Genomic DNA, 16,102 nt, shown 5'->3' with positions numbered 1-16,102 from the left:
TCACTATTAGTAGCATGGATGAGAAAGTGAAAGTGGGGTGAGAACATGTATGCGGGTATACTGTGAGATTTTAGGTAGAAAATGGTGTTCCCATGTGGGTATATGGTTTCAGGAAATCTGGTTTTAAGCCCTTGTGAGATTCCTCCCCCCCACCCCCCACACATAAATCTAATTTACTTCCAGGAAGTCAGTAATAAATTTGTGTTATCAGATAAATGTGACAGTAAAGTTAATTTTGTAAATAACTACCTCCTTGTCATCAATGGCTCTTAAACCTAATTAATATTTTTTTAAGGAAGAAAATAAACACCTTGTTTTATCTGTAGAAATAGTGGAAATGAAAAAAATCAGTTTTTACCACTTCAGAGATTTAGTTGACACTATTAATATCCCTATGTAATCGCTTTAGTAGCTATTAAACAATTTGCTATCTTAAATATGGCCAATTTTTTTTTGACTAAAAATAACCATTTAAATAAATACCTTTAGTATACATTGTCTTCTAACAGTACAGCCTAAAAATTCATGTGGAATTAATTTTTTAAACTCTATGTATTTTTGAATGAGTAAACTGTTTTGAGCCCATTTGCTTATGTTTTGTTGAATAAGCTTTTCTATATTCCATGATATATGCGGGGCAGGGTTGAGTCTGTCTGTACTTCTGATTAATTAAAAGGTAGCTTCATGATCTAAGTTTCATAGCCAAAACGAAATGTTTCCTTCTGTAGTATGCAAGGCAGTGTTTAATTTTCAAGACAAATAAATATTTGGATGCATGTGTTTTATTTGCTATTAACAACATGTTCTTTCGTAAGGCCTATCTGTTGGGCAAAGAAACTTTAGACTTGAAAGTCTTTTTTTTTTTTTCTAAGTTGTTCATGTCTATTAAGAGTAATCGTGTTTCCCCTAAAATGATACTGTTTTGAAACTCCCCAACCTATGTTTGAGTAGGCTAAGGACTAGGTGAAACATGTTTGTTGGCTCCTAATGCCAAGAGTGAGATGAACAAAACTTGCCTGGAGCTTGTTTCATGAGATGTTGGGTCTAAAATGTTTAAGACAAATTAGCGTCTGGGCCCAGCGTTCAGTGAAATTAAATTACTGACAAACTGAAACTGGGAGGTCCTGTAGTTAGAGCTGCAGTAAGAAGCATGCAGAACAACTTGTTTCGGTGGAAACCACAAGCCTGTCAAAGAAAGGTGTGTCTGAGTCGTACCTGCCAGAAGGCCTGAGCGGGAACATTGACTTTGCTTAAGAACATTTCCCCAGATAATTCTATCTTGTTGGACCAAAGAACAAAGGGGTCCGCTCAGGGTCTCCCACAATGAAGTTCTAGAGCCTCCCGGATGAGACAAGGAAGCTAGAGAATGACTTCCTTAAGAACGTTGGCCACGCTCTTTTGCCCTAAGATAGAATTTTTCTTTCAAGGAAGCTAGTTTAAAGGAAAGCAAGAGATTTGCTTTCTAAATAGAAATTCACTTCTTAGCTTTTAGGTGTTTTTAAATTGTTTTTAATATATAAAATGGAGACAGTTGTAGGTCAGAATTCTTGTCCTATCTTGGTTAAATCAGTGGTTTTCAACTGGGGGCAGTTTTGTCCCCAAGGGATGGTTGGCTGTGTCTGGAGATACTTCTGGTTGTCATAGCTGCTGCAGGGATGGTGTAGTTACCTAAGGGGCCAGGAATGCGGCTAAATACCCTTTAATGCACAGGCCAGCCCCTCACAACAGAAAGTTTTCCTCCCCCAAATATTAATAGTACTGGGTTCTGAAATTCTGGGTTAGACTTAGAAGTTTCCTCATTCTCTCTGCTAGCAAAATAGTCATATGAAAATGAAGGATAGTGACAGATACTTTTGACACTGAAAAAGTGTAACTTCTTATTTACTGACATATAATCCATACATTTCTGTGTTATATATATGGAAAGGCTTCTTATAATTTGTCTGAGAAGTGTGGTAATATGTGAGAACTTTGAGATTATTTTGCATATGTGAATATGTTAAATTTAATAAAAGCATGGCAGATGATCTGATTAAATGCTCTGTGATAATTCAAGTGTTCTGATCAAACATCTAATAAGGCGTAGACCTATCATTGGTCTCTCTCACTATGACGTCGTAAGAGCAAGTAGGAAAGGGCCGTTGCTAGCCTCCATGCTGGCAAGTGTGAGGTGCTTTTTGTTAGTGGACAGCAGTGATAAATACACAGTTGGCATGTGGAGCTGAGGAGAGAGTGTGTGTGTGCACATGTGCCCATGCATATGTGTTGAAAATGAGTGGCAGGAGCAGAAGCAATTAAAGAACTGTCCTGCTGAATAATCCAGGACTTAACTGCATCTGTTTTCTTTTGTTCCCAGCAAGCTGAGACCTACAATTTAATTCACAATAACTTTTCACTAGTCAGAGCTAGAGTACTCTTTATTTCTGCAATTATACATTTGAGTATCACGTGATCTAATTTTCACTGAATCATTTTACATTGTGGGAAGCAGTAGTTAAATTTTTCGAAGTGTGTTTGAAGTATTCCTGTTATTTGGGGATTGTATATATTCAAGAATCAGGTGATACTTCTTTTTTTTTTTTTTTTTTGTTGTTGTTGTTGTTTTGTTTGAGGCAGAGTCTCACTCTGTCACCCTAGGTAGACTACCATGGTGTCATCATAGCTCACGGCAACCTCAAGCTCTTGGGCTCAAGAGATCTCTTGTGTAGCTGGGACTATAGGTGCCCACCACAATGCCCGGCTAGTTTTTCTATTTTAGTAGAGTGGGGATCTCAATCTTGCTCAGGTTGGTCTCAAATTACTGAGCTCAAGCCATTAACTTTGGTATTTTGAGTTAGGATCCATGTTTTCTCTTCCCAAAATACTAGTAAAGAAAATTTATAATTTTGTCTTCATAAATAGTAGACTGAGGTAGACCTGACGCTGTGAAATTCATCTTTTGTACTGATGAATAGACGAGTAATTGCATCATTATTAGCCATTTACTAAATATCCGTACTGAGTATACACACAATCCACCAAAAAGAAGTGGTGTGACTCCACGGAGCCATCTGTGTGTGCCTGCCGTGAAAGGGCTGTAGGAGGACAGTGCAGTGACTAGAACCACATGTCACAGCACACTGGAGTGCTCCTGGTACAAGTGGCATGGTCTTTGTGGTGGCATCTGTCATGAAGGAAGGCACAGCAATTGCTTGTAGTAGAACAGAGTAGCCCAGAGGATCCCTGGGCCAATCCATCTTGTAGTGGAGGACTCGAAGTTGGCAGAAAGGTAGGGTTTGACATGAAAAGCTTTAATTTTACATGTCCAGCAATTTGACTCAGAAACTCAGTCCTGTGCTTAAACCATTGCTTGATATATGAAAATTTCTAAGATGAGAATTTGAACAGATTGTAAACAACATGTTTCTTCCTTCCACCCCCTTACCACTCCAATTCAGTTTTTAGCACTTCTTCAGATACATTCTGTTCATAGTATAATGACAGGATGGCAATGCTTTTGAGCACTATTTGTCATGCAGAGAAATTATTTTCTAGTGTAGATATATGCCATCATTTCGAGTATTAATACTTGGGGTATAAAAGTAGCATTACATAAATGTTAAGATTGACTACTTTTGTTTTCTTAAATTGATGACAATGAAGGTGCAGAAATCAATCTATTATTTTTACACATGCTAGTTGCCAAAGGAACAGTAGTTGGAAGCAAAATTAGTGTTAACATATCTATATCAGAAAAATAAAGAAGGCCCCAAATGATATTTTAAGGACACAACTGTGCTGTAAAGCTTCAAAAGGGTGCTGCATTTTGTGGCAGCACTGTAAAGTCATTTCTTAGGAATCAGGTTCCCAGATGGCATCCTGTTTTAACAGTCTGCCAAATTGGGCTTGAGGTATGAAAGTATATATGTGAATTTAAGGTTTATTTATGTCAGTAAAAATATGCCGACTTTGAATTATTTAATTTCTGCTTTTTTCCAATGTAAATCTAGTTTTACATCTTTTTTTTGCAAGTATGTGTCTTTCAAATGAGTTTAATATCTTAATCTTTCTTCTTTTTTAAAAGCTATCTTAGTGATATCCAAACTTGGATCTGCAACTTGAGCATGGTGACTTCCACCTGTCAACTCATGTTACTATTTTAAAACGTTCCCTTCCTACTGACTCATTAGAAAAGCATAAAACCCAAAGAAACTTGATTGCACCGTGTATGTCCCCCTCTATTCCATTCAGCTGTTTTCGGGTGTTTGGTACTTACTGGGCGGGGGAGTATTAATTCTTCTGAGTTGCTGAGGCTCTCTTTAAGGCCAGCAGCAAAAATGTATGGCCAACTTTGTAAATGGTCTTTAGTGGTAATATCTAAGAGAACTAGCTGCAGACGAAGGTGTTAGATATCAGGCAGGTCTGATCCGGGGACAGGCCATAGGCTAGTTGAAGTTTTATCTGTGTCTGTTTTCTTTCCATTTCAAGTTCTTAATCTATTTCTCAGATACCCTCTTTTCTGGATGGCAGCTCTTCCTCCTTCACTCTCTACTTGCTCAAACTTCAAAAAGCCGTTGGGCCTGATTGTGTCTTGGACTGCTGAGTGTGCCTTCATGCTGTGGGCTTTTGTAGCCAGGGTCTTTATCTTTAAAAGTAATCTGACCTATATTCATCACTCCAAAGAGTCTCCTGGGTGGCCAGTCTGATTAGCTGTTGACATGAGTCAGTTCATAGAAGGAGGATAGTTTGCTTCCTGGACTGGATAGCATTTGTTTTAAAACAAGGCCCTTAAACCAAAGATGAGATATTTTTGTTGAAGGGATTCTTCTCTTTCAAATTATTGTCTGTAGGGCTGCGTATGTTGCATTGATCTAACTTTTGAAATTACACGCGCTATCTGTAGTTCCTTAGCTGTTTTTGAAAATGTGAGCTTCGCTAGCGAGTAGAAAGTATTTAGAATTTTTTTTTTTCTCTCTTATGGTCTTTTCTGGCCTGATATAAGTGATTGTGTGAGTTGGTATTGGGATATGGATGCTTATATCTATTTCTGGAGCTATAGAGTAGAAAATGGCACTTAATCTCATAAGAGGAAATTTCGGTATTTGAAGACATCATTACTTGTTTGTCCTGTAACAAGTGCTGATTCAGCCTCTTCTATGTAGCTTGTACCTTTACAGACATGGACAGCATGGAAACCTGCCTGCAGCGTGTCTCCCACTGTAACTGGGGAGATGTTGGCATAAATTCACAGCTGGAATATACTGTATAAAGATAAATGCACAGATGTTTGGTCATTTCAACTTTTCAATCAGAAAATCTCAATGGAAGTGTAATGTAGGTGTCTCATCTGAGCTTTCAAAGGACTTGTTTCCTCTACATCTAATTTTTCCCAAGACTTGAAACTATTTGAGGTAGGGAACATATATTTTCTTTTTTTGATCTCCTTGGTTCTTGACACCAAAGGAATAAATGCTTACTTGAAAATTAGATTTCAATTACAAAGACTTCCTGGATATTTTTAAACTAGGCTTTACAGATAGGGAGAAACCTATTTTCTTTGCCAAATCTTTCACGTTTTATTCTCTTCATTCAAATGTAGAGCAGATAGGGCAAGCAGGCATCAAACTTTTGGTTTCAATGGCCTTTTACTTATTTTTTTTTTTTTTGAGACAGAGCCTCAAGCTATCCCCCTGGGTAGAGTGCTGTGGCTTCCCAGCTCACAGCAACCTCCAACTCCTGGGCTCAAGCGAGTCTCCTGCCCCAGCCTCCTAAGTAGCTGGGACCACAGGTGCCCGCCACAACGCCCGGCTATTTTTTGGTTGCAGCTGTCATTGTTGTCTGGCAGGTCTGGGCTGGATTCGAATCTGCCACCTTAGGTGTATGTGGCTGGCCACTTGAGCCACAGGTGCCATTTGAGCCACAGGTGCCAAGCCCTGCCTTTTACTTATTATACCAGAGTGATGATATGGCACATTACCACATAACCTAAAACTTGCACAGTTTAAGAGGAGGGTGTGTTCATCCTCTCTGTGAGTAATAAACTAAAATTGGAACTTTGGACCAAGTGCCTTTCAAAATGGTGGAAATTTTGATAAATCCTTATTCTGATATGCAAAGGACAAAACACTATTCATGTTTGACATCTGAAGTACGTTTATATGAAATGACAGAAATATTTCAGTGTCTTTGTATCATGCTCACCGATCATTTTTTATCTTGTGAGACCAATCTAAACTGTATACTTAAGACTTTGACTTAGAACAATATAGTGGTTATAGAGATAGGTGGAATAGCTTGTAGAAGCTTAAGAGCAAGGAATAGATGTCTTTAAAAGCAGGAACACATAGGGGAGGTAATTTATTATAGGTTATCAGTATTACTTTAATAAGAAATGTTACCAGAAAGTATATAGTAAGCCTTGTTCTTCCAAAGTTAAGTTACCTGCCTTAGGACCTGTCACCTTTGTCTGGCATTAAACATTAAATGCTGCCCTCCCACCCCCACTCCAGAATTCACATTGAAGCTGGTATAATTAAAAATCATTTGAAGAATGTGAATGCAAAGAAACTTCAAGATTTTTTTTTTAGCTTATTTGAACTATTTCTAGTAAACCCCAGGCCGAGCTTGTCATTTTCCCACAAGATGGAACAAGAAGATTCAGTGGATGTGTATCAGTTGCTGTCAACAGAAACATCTTAAAGGGGAGCCGAGATTTTAGCGTCCCTTGACTTGGATTTAAACCCATCCTATGTCACTTGGCAGCTAAATGGCCTCAGAAAGGTTACTGTTCCTCCTTGTGATGGTTTTGCTTCTCTGTGAATTTTATGAAAAATAATTGATCACTTGCTGTGTATCAAGCTGTATGCTAAACCCTTGGAATATGTTAGTAAATCAGACAAATGTAATTGCTGTTCTCTTGGAACTTAGCAAATAGCATCACTTGGGTGATACTGCTACCTCACAAGGATGTTGTGATGATTAGTGCTTGGTGTATAGAAAGTGCTCAGTAAATCGAACTGAGTTATCCCTGTGGTCATTTTCATAATTTGGCTTTCCTTTTGTGACTCTGTGAGGATTTCTGTCCCCTGTAGGAAAACGTGGAGGAAAAAAATTCCCTTAGCTACTTAAATTGTGGTTATAAACTACAGGCTCTTTACCTTTGGGAATATAGGCCATCTAAAACTTACCCCTCACTCGGGAGGCTGAAGCAGGTGGATTGCTTGAGTTCATGAGTTTGAGACCAGACTGAACAAGAGTGAGACCCTGTCTCTAAAAAATAGCTGGGTGTTGTGGCGGGCGCCTGTATCCACTAGGGAGGCTGAGGTAAGAGAATCAATGGAGCCCAAGAGTTTGAGATTGCTTTGAGCTGTGATGCCACAGCACTGTACTGCTGGAAACAAAGTGAGACTCTGTCTAAAAAAAAATAAGTAAATAAAATAAAACCCAAAAACGTACCCCTCATAAGCAGAAATGAAAACAGATGTGTTTCTCTGACACTTATATTTAATCAACTTGTTATAATTTACCTATTTTGTTAGAATAGCAAAGCACAACATCAGAGGACAGATAAATTATTTTTCTTGCCCTTGTTATATGAGACCAATACAGTTTTAACATTCTTTTTTTTTTCTGTAGAGACAGAGTCTCACTTTATTACCCTCGGTAGCGTGCCGTGGTGTCACATTGTTCATAGCAACCTCCAAATCCAGGGCTTAGGCGATTCTCTTTCCTCAGCCTCCTGAGTAAGCTGGGACTATAGGTGCCTGTCACAACGCCTGGCTATTTTTTTGTTGCAGTTTGGCCAGGGCCAGGTTTGAACCTGCCACCCTCAGTATATGGGGCCAGCCCCCTACCCACTGGGCCACAGGCGCCACCCAGTTTAACATTCTTGAGACCAACTTTTCCCCCATATTTTATGAAATATTGTAAACATTATGATTTGAATGTTTCCTTTAGAAGTTCTATTTCCACATTTTTTCAAAAAAGAAAATTAAGAAAGCCTGCTTCTAGATTCAAACTAAACCCAAATCCAAAGCTTTACATGGCTTATTGATTTATTTTTATTGTTGCTTCTGCTTTTTCCTCTTCATTTCTGTGAAAAATGTCATCTTGGCCACGAAAAGGTTATCCTTTAAGTTAAGAAGCTATTATTGGAAGAGTATTTTACAGCACTTATAAGTATTTTTATTTTGGGGATAAGCGTTTATAATGTCTTCACTGAACTCAAATTTACATTTTAGTCATATTTTCTGCTTAGAGAAAACTTAGCTGCTCCTTTGGAGGCACTTCCCATTCGTTTTATCCATTAAAGGGCCACTTGTACTCACAGTAGAAAGCCTTGATTATGTCATTTGAAATGTTTGCAGCTTTTACCTTAGGCATTAAAAAACTACATATAGCTATAGGTACTGTTGTTGAGATGAAAAAACATGCTTCTTCCTTAGTTCCGGTGTTGTTTGTTATTATACGGTGAAAAAATCAGGAACCTGAGAAGGATAATGTTATGTCGAAATGCATGACCATAAAACTTTATTTTTCCTTTCCAATGTAGAACTATCCAATGTTAACTAGAATGGGCATAAAAGTTATTTACTGGCTATTTATTTATTTTTTAGGGTTTAGGCTAATGGCGCAGTTATGTTTTGAGAGTAATTGTCTGGGTATAATTTCTGTTTTGCTGAGCAGCTGTCCCAGGTGGAATCGGTTGCTGATAGATTTATCCTCTTGTTTTTCAGAGACACATGTCTTTCTGAGTGCCTCTACTCGCCTAAGGATTAGGTCATCACTTTGTCTTTTGAGGAGCTTAGTACTGTTGCTTCGGACAACAGTGACCCAGTAGGCACCGTAAACCCAAGAAAAGATGTGCCTCAAGTGTTAGTGGAAAACCTCTGAGTGAACATGGTATACTTGCTGTGTAACATTCTTATAATTTACAAAGGAAATTATAGGTATAATTTTAATAGTGCAATGACATTTCATTCAAAAAGTAGATTAACATATAGTTTGAAGTAACACACTACAGCTAAGCCAATTTTTCCTAAACTAAAAGGGAAAAAATGGGGATTCAGTCAGCTTAGGACAGTGAACCAAGTGAACTCTTAGGTTTCACTGAACCAAGAGGAGTTTGCACTAACCACCACCAATTTAATAGGGTCTGCTCCGTGTGCTTGGAGCAGTTTGTAGGGGGTGGGGGAAATCCCTAAATAAATATCAGGTATCACTGTTTTTAGCACATTTCACTATTTCATTACTTTATTATACTGTTGATGGCCACCAAATTTCTTTTGAAATGCTTTTTTCCTGTATTCTTAATTTACTGAGCTGTAGAACTAGTATTCGAAGGAATAAGTGAGTCTCAGTCAATAATTTGGCTGACATGTTAACTTCATTTGGCTTAATGCTGAGAAGGAAAATTCTCTAGTAAGTATTGTTGATCTCATGCTCAATTTTCCTATAGTTGCATTTGTGGAAAATGCCCAACAATAGAGCAGACTTGCATTTCTTAAAAACAACATATATAAAAATTTCTGAGGCAGCCCCAAAATGAGGTGCCAGATCCTTGAGAGTCCTCAGATCCTTGTTTATTTTGGTTTTATTTTGTTTATTTTGGTTTATTTCACTCCAAGACCTTGGTCCATGTATTGGAGGAAAAATAGGAGGAATAGCAGTGTTAGATATAGGTGTCCAAAACCTGCTAGTTCCCAGATTATTGAGAAACAGAGCCATCTCCTTTCTCCCCATAGTTTTCATTCCACTTTCCACACCACTTACAAGATAGAGGCAGAAAAAAAAGAAAATTAACTACTCTGGCATCTGTTTATATAAATCAGGCGTCCTCAAACTACGGCCCGCAGGCCACATGCAGTCCGCCTAGGACATTTATCTGGCCCGAGGGGTGTTTTTGCTGCCGCTGCCTATCCTGCTTAGCAGCCGACTTGACCCGGGCCCACAGTCCGGCCCTCCAGTGGTCTGAGGGACAGTGAACTGGCCCCTGTTTAAAAAGTTTGAGGACCTCTGAGGGACAGTGAACTGGCCCCTGTTTAAAAAGTTTGAGGACCCCTGATGTAAACCCTGGGCCTCTGGGGCTAGAGACAACTTCTTCAGGCTGGTGAGAAGGAGCTCGGTACTGATGAGGATGGGGGAGGTTGGGTGCATAGTGAGTGAGATGTGAAGCTTGATATGACAGCCTTAATATTGAATCCTTTCATTTGTAGACCTTTTGTCTTGTGCCTTGTCAATAGCATTTATTCAATGTTTAATAGTCACTGTATTCAGATCCTGAATCTTGTGAATCCATAAGAGAAACAAGATCGGCTTGGCACCTGTGGCTCAAGAGGCTAAGGCACCAGCCACATACACCTAAGGTGGTGGGTTTGAATCCAACCCGGGCCCGCCAAACAACAATGATGGCTGCAACCAAAAAAAAAAAAAAAATAGCCAGGCGTTGTGGAGGGCACCTGTGGTCCCAGCTACGTGGGAGGTGGAGTCAGGAGACTTGCTTGAGCCCAGGAGTTGGAGATTGCCGTGAGCTGTGATGCTACGGCACTCTACCCAGGGAACAGCTTGAGGCTCTGTCTCAAAAAAAAAAAAAAGAGAGAAATAAGATCTACTTCTTTTTCCTACCTAGATTTTGAAACCAAAACTGACGAAGCAGAAAAGCATTATTAAGTTTTAATAAGTTTTGCTTTGGGGTCTTAAGGAGCATTAGAATGATTTATAGTTTGTGACTCTATGGGAGCGCCGGATTTGGAGTGATGAATACTAATGAGGTTAGGAGGTCTCTGTACTGGAGCCTCCAGAGTACATCAGAAGTATTCCTGTCACTGTTATTCAATTAAGCATAGACAAGTCAAGAGTTATGGGGCAACGTCAGGTGTTTCACATAAGTTATTTCTAAACTAGCAACAGCCTGGCCAGGTATTTTCCTTCTGCTTTAGAAACCTGGAGTGGAATGAGGTAGACAACACTAACTTGCTGAGCCCTATGACCTTGAGCAAGTAATGAAGCTCCGTTTTTAATGCAGCGGGTGCCTTTTCCTGCATGCAAGTGCTCCTTCTGCTGTATTGTCTAATCAGACTTATGTCTTTAAAAATTTGCTGGTATTCTAATGCTATGTGATTAAATCTGTCATGAGTTGCTTTTTAACCAGATTAGCTATATTCAATGGATTTGTGTACATGATTGCTAATGCCTCATTTGATACATGGTACACATCTTAGTACATTAATATCGCAAAAATTTTCCTAGTTTGTGAGCTCAGTAACTTTGAGTGAATGTATCATAATATACCATCATTCTGAATTTTAGGAACATTGAATGAAAGTATGTGTGCCTTGGGAGAAACGTGGTATAAGTTTGGTCTTCTAACACTGGCTAGTTGAAAAAGAAAAAAGTATTTGGATTTTGTTATGTGTACACGAGTGCCTTTGCAAGTTTTGTAACTTTCATACAGATATTTATGAATGTTCAATTGTATTTGCCGTAATAATGGAACATTCCTGTTAAAGGCTAGGGATTGTAAAACTTTACTAATCTAAATGGCTCAGGATCATAGTACCATACTTTGACCTTTATAGCACTCATACAGAACCTGTTTTTAAAAATAGAACTGCTAAATACTTAGAATTTCTTGTTTACCAGTTTTTGATGTTCTATTTTACTTGATGTTATTAAAACCAAACTAAACTAGGACTCCCTTCTTCAAACATCTTTGGCTAGGAATAAGTAGTCTTAAAAAAAAATAACATGGGGTATTTTTGACGCAATTTAGATCATTGTATATTAAATAATATACAAAGGTTTAAGGATTAACACCCAAATTGTAAGCAACAAGACAGATTATAGACAAGTTCCCTATTCTATTGGGTTAAAGAAAAAAAATAGATTCAGTACTGTCCAAAGTCCTGCTACTAGTGTGGCCATTGGAGGGTTATAAACAGGTGGTAAGCATAGAGCATCAAGTGTAACAATAAATAGTACAGGCTGTTTCCAGTAAGATGAGACTCCTCCTCTGGTTGCATTAAAAGAGAGGGGGATCAGATAGTGACTCAGAAAATAAAGTCCAAGAAATGAGTCAAGCACAGAAACACTCCAAGAATCCCTTTATGAGGATTTATAATAGATGGAACGATCATTTCTTCTCCTCCCAAGCCTTTAGAAATCAATTCTAAGTTTCCAAATGATTGCCGTTCATTAGAAGGAAGAAATATTTATTAAGCTTTCATTTTGCGAATGAGATGTTTTAGATTACCAAAGACACCTGGAGCTAATAGAGCCCAAGATATGGCAGAAAAATACAAACAAGGAGGGTTGTCCCTTAAATAACTGGTAGATGGGATAGATGTGATAATAACGCTGGACTTGTAAGTGTATTAAATATGGAAGGGAAGGACAAATACCGCTTTGGGGAGAATGAGTGGAGGAGAATGGAAAGAAAATATTTAAATGTGTTACTTAGTGCCTTGTGTAATCTCATAACCACTTTGTAAGGTAGAGTGCTAGCCTGAGTTTACAGGGATGGAAACAGACTGGGAGGTTCTGTGTTTTGCTCTGGGTCACATGCTTAGTGAATGGTACAAGTGGAAACCTCCTTATGACTCCAAACCTGGGGCACTTCCCATTTTAAAATTCTGCCTCTGTATTCAAAAGGCATGAAGACTTAATGAAGAAATCTGGAGGAGTTTATAAATTTTAGAAGGTATGGGTGAGAAACTACTCAGACTTTACTGAGTGATTTATCTATTTATTTATTTTTTGAGACAGAGTCTCACTTTGTTGCCCATGATAGAGTGCTGTGACATCATTGCTCACAGCAGCCTCAAAGGCTTGGGCTTGAGCGATCTTCTTGCTTCAGCCTCCCAAGTAGCTGGGATGACAGGTGCCTACCATGTTGCCTGGCTATTTTTGGAGATGGGGTCTTGCTCTTACTCAGGCTGGTCTCAAACTCCTGAGCTCAGGCCAATGCCTTGGCCTCCCAGAGTGCTAGGATTACACGCATAACCCACTGCACTCGGCCTTTTACTTACTGCTTTAAGCAAGTGTCTTCCAAACTTCACTGTGCATATAAAAACAACTAGGAGTTTTGTTCAGATTCAGACTGATTCATTAGGTCTAGGGTAGAGCTGGGATTCTGTATTTTTTTTTTTTTTTTAGCAAGTTCTCATGTCTTGCCAGTGAGGACCCCACTCTGAGTAACAAGAGTTTAAGTGATAAATGACAGTGATCACATGCTGGAGTGAGACTTTAACGGGGGTGTTGGGGATGTAAGGCTTGAGTGTGAATCTGAAGGACAGGAAGCAATTGAATGGGATGTGGGAGATCCCTGCAGGAAAATTAGCACACATTCCGAGGCACAGAGTCAAGGAGTCCAAACCAGATACTTCCTAGAGCCTTTCAGAGGTAAATCAATGAGTAAAGACAAGTTAAATAAGATATCAGCTCTTGAGGCTTACATTTTGGTGGGGGAAGCTTAAGGTGTGAGTCTCTAGTGTAGTTTAGCAGATTAGTGGCAAGATAACAGAGCGGTGGGGACTAGCTTGAGTGATGCCTCTAGTATCCGGGAGAGATAATGGGATTATTACCAAATGCTTTGAGCAGAAGGATAAAATATTAAAACCAAAGACTTAGAAAGATGGGGTAATGAGTAGTATATAAAACAGGTTGAATGAGAAACTAGTGTGGAGACTGGAACAGAGTTAAGGAAACTGCTGTCTATGGGTGTTTTGACAAGAACTCTAGCTGCCAGAAGCAGTGAGCTTGTATAGGAGGATACAAAAGCTAAAGATCTATGATGTAAGAGTCGTGAGGCTTGATTAGCGTGAAGGCGTCAGCATCTGAGCTATGCAACCATCAGCGGAGATAGGAAGGGCAAGCTGACTTGGAGGTACCATGGAAACTAAGGTTTAACACATACTGTTGGACATGACAGAACATTCAAATGGAAATATAGGAGTTATGAATCTATTTAAGCCCAAATCAGGCCTGGCTTTGTAGATTTGGGAGTCATCTGTGAAGAGATAATAGCCATTTGTAGGAAGACAAAATCTAGCTCTGAGGAAGTGAGGGTGGAAAGAAAAGTATTGCCTCCTTCCTTTTTCATACAAGTGCTTCCTTGTATGGCACCTTTTTAACCTGTGCAGAATGGTATAGTTGACTCTCCAAATGGTTTTAGTTGACTCTGAAACCAAGCTGTACTTTAATCTATGCCATTTTCTTCTACAGGAGACGCTTCTCACCCATCTTTGCCATTTGTCTTAAAATCCACCCCCTCCCCCCGTTTTTTAAATAATATAATTTAGATGCAACACAATTCATTTTTTTTGTGTATAGTTTGCATTTTGGTAATTACATTTGTATAACCATCACCATTATTAAGCCATAGAGCCCTGGGAGTTTCCTTGTGCCCCTTAGCAATCAAGCCCCCCAGCAGATCTCTAGCCAGTGGGCTCTAGCACTTTGGGTCCCTGTAGAGTTGCTTTTTCTAGAATATCATGTAAGTGGAACATTTAATATGTAGTCTTTTGTGCCTGACTACTTTCAATGTATGTACCATTCTTGCAATTCATGCTGTTAGGTGACATTACTGAGTAGTGTCTACAATTGTGCATGTGCCAGGGTTTGTTCCTTCAGTCACTCGCTGATGGACATTTACATTACACATATGGATGTTTACATATGCTGTTATAAACATTCATACACATGTTTTTGTGTGAACATGTTTTCATTTTTCTTGGAGAAGTACTCAGGGGAGGGATTGCTGATTGGTATTATGAGAAATCACCATGCTGTTTTTAATGGTACCATTTTGCTTTCCCACCTGTAATGGGAATACCAGTCTTCCCAACGTTCAGTCTGTTGAATTTCGTCGTTGTACTTGGTGTGTAGCAGTATTGGGATTCCAGTTTGCATTTTCCTCATGACTGGCATCTTTCCATGTGTTTTGTGGACATCCATTTATGTTCTTTTCTGAAGAGTCTTTTCAATCTTTTGCTGACTTCTTAAAATTGAATTGTCTTAATCTCAGGGGGTTGTAAAAATCCATTTTGTATGCGGGTTAGAAACCCTTTGTCAAATATGTTTATCAAACACTTTCTCCCACTCTGTCACTTGCCTTTTTGTTTCACAGTTCCTTAACTGGCTTTTGAAAAGCAGTAGATTTTAATTTTGATGAAACAACTATTATATTAATTTTTCCTTTGATGATCTATGCTTTCTGTGTGCTCTCCTTAAGAAACCGTTACCAAATCTAATGTTGTAAAGATATGTATTGTCTTCCCCAAAATATTGTGCAGTGATAAGGATTCTGAAAAAAACAAAAAAATCCCTCAAAACAAAAAACCTAGACAAGGAAGAGAGATGTCAGGAAAGTTCTTGGGCTATGATATTTTAAGTATTATTTTTAGATAAAACTCTACATTCAGTAGATTGAAAGGCCTTAATAAAACTAGCAATTGGGATGAATGTTGTATTCTAATAATATCATGACGAGTTTTGGTAAACTTTTCCCTGAAAAAAAGCTCACCGAGTTGAGGTTTTAGTGTGTTTTAAAGTCTTCAGTCAGACAGGAGGCACACTGAGGTAATGCATATCCTCATTAGCTTAATTTTTTTTGTACTTTATTTTTATTTCAGATTAATATGAGGGTATAGATGATTAGGTTGCATCGTTTGAATTTTTTAGGTGGAGACCAAGCTGTAGTTGTACCTCTCTCCTATGTAGCCCTACATTGTGCCCGTTAGGTGAGAGCACACCAATCCTCCTCCCCTTCCCTTCTCCCCCCATAAGTAGTTTAATTTTGCCATTCCACAATCTGCATATTTCAAAACATCACATTGTAGAAGATAATTATATGACATTTTTATTTTTCAATTAAAAAAAGAAAGGCATCCTAACTTCCGAAGGTTGGGGTGCCCCCAAATCTGCCAGGCCACTGGCTGTCACGTTGGATACAGATTTCACCCTCACACTTGAGGGAGGGTTTGTCTCTTCTTTTTAAGACTTTTGTATGATATGAATTCCAGGAAGCTTGCTCTGATCAGATGGTTAAGTGCTTATGGCATTTGGGATCTTGATTTTTATGAAGAGATTTGGTATTTGAAGCGTGCATTCTCACTCAGAAGCCCAC

General features: G+C 38.8%; 1 protein-coding gene across 2 annotated transcripts in view; it reads left to right on the top strand.

The window, feature by feature from the left end:
• The window catches only part of LMO7 (LIM domain 7), a 206,355-nt gene that overhangs the window by 108,111 nt on the left and 82,142 nt on the right, over positions 1 to 16,102 (top strand). The gene's annotated exons all lie outside the window — the stretch shown is intronic.

This window comes from Otolemur garnettii, unplaced genomic scaffold (genome assembly GCF_000181295.1).
Source record: "Otolemur garnettii isolate 467f Iridium unplaced genomic scaffold, OtoGar3 scaffold00036, whole genome shotgun sequence".
NCBI lineage: Eukaryota > Metazoa > Chordata > Mammalia > Primates > Galagidae > Otolemur > Otolemur garnettii.
This window is presented reverse-complemented; position numbering and strand designations above follow the sequence as displayed.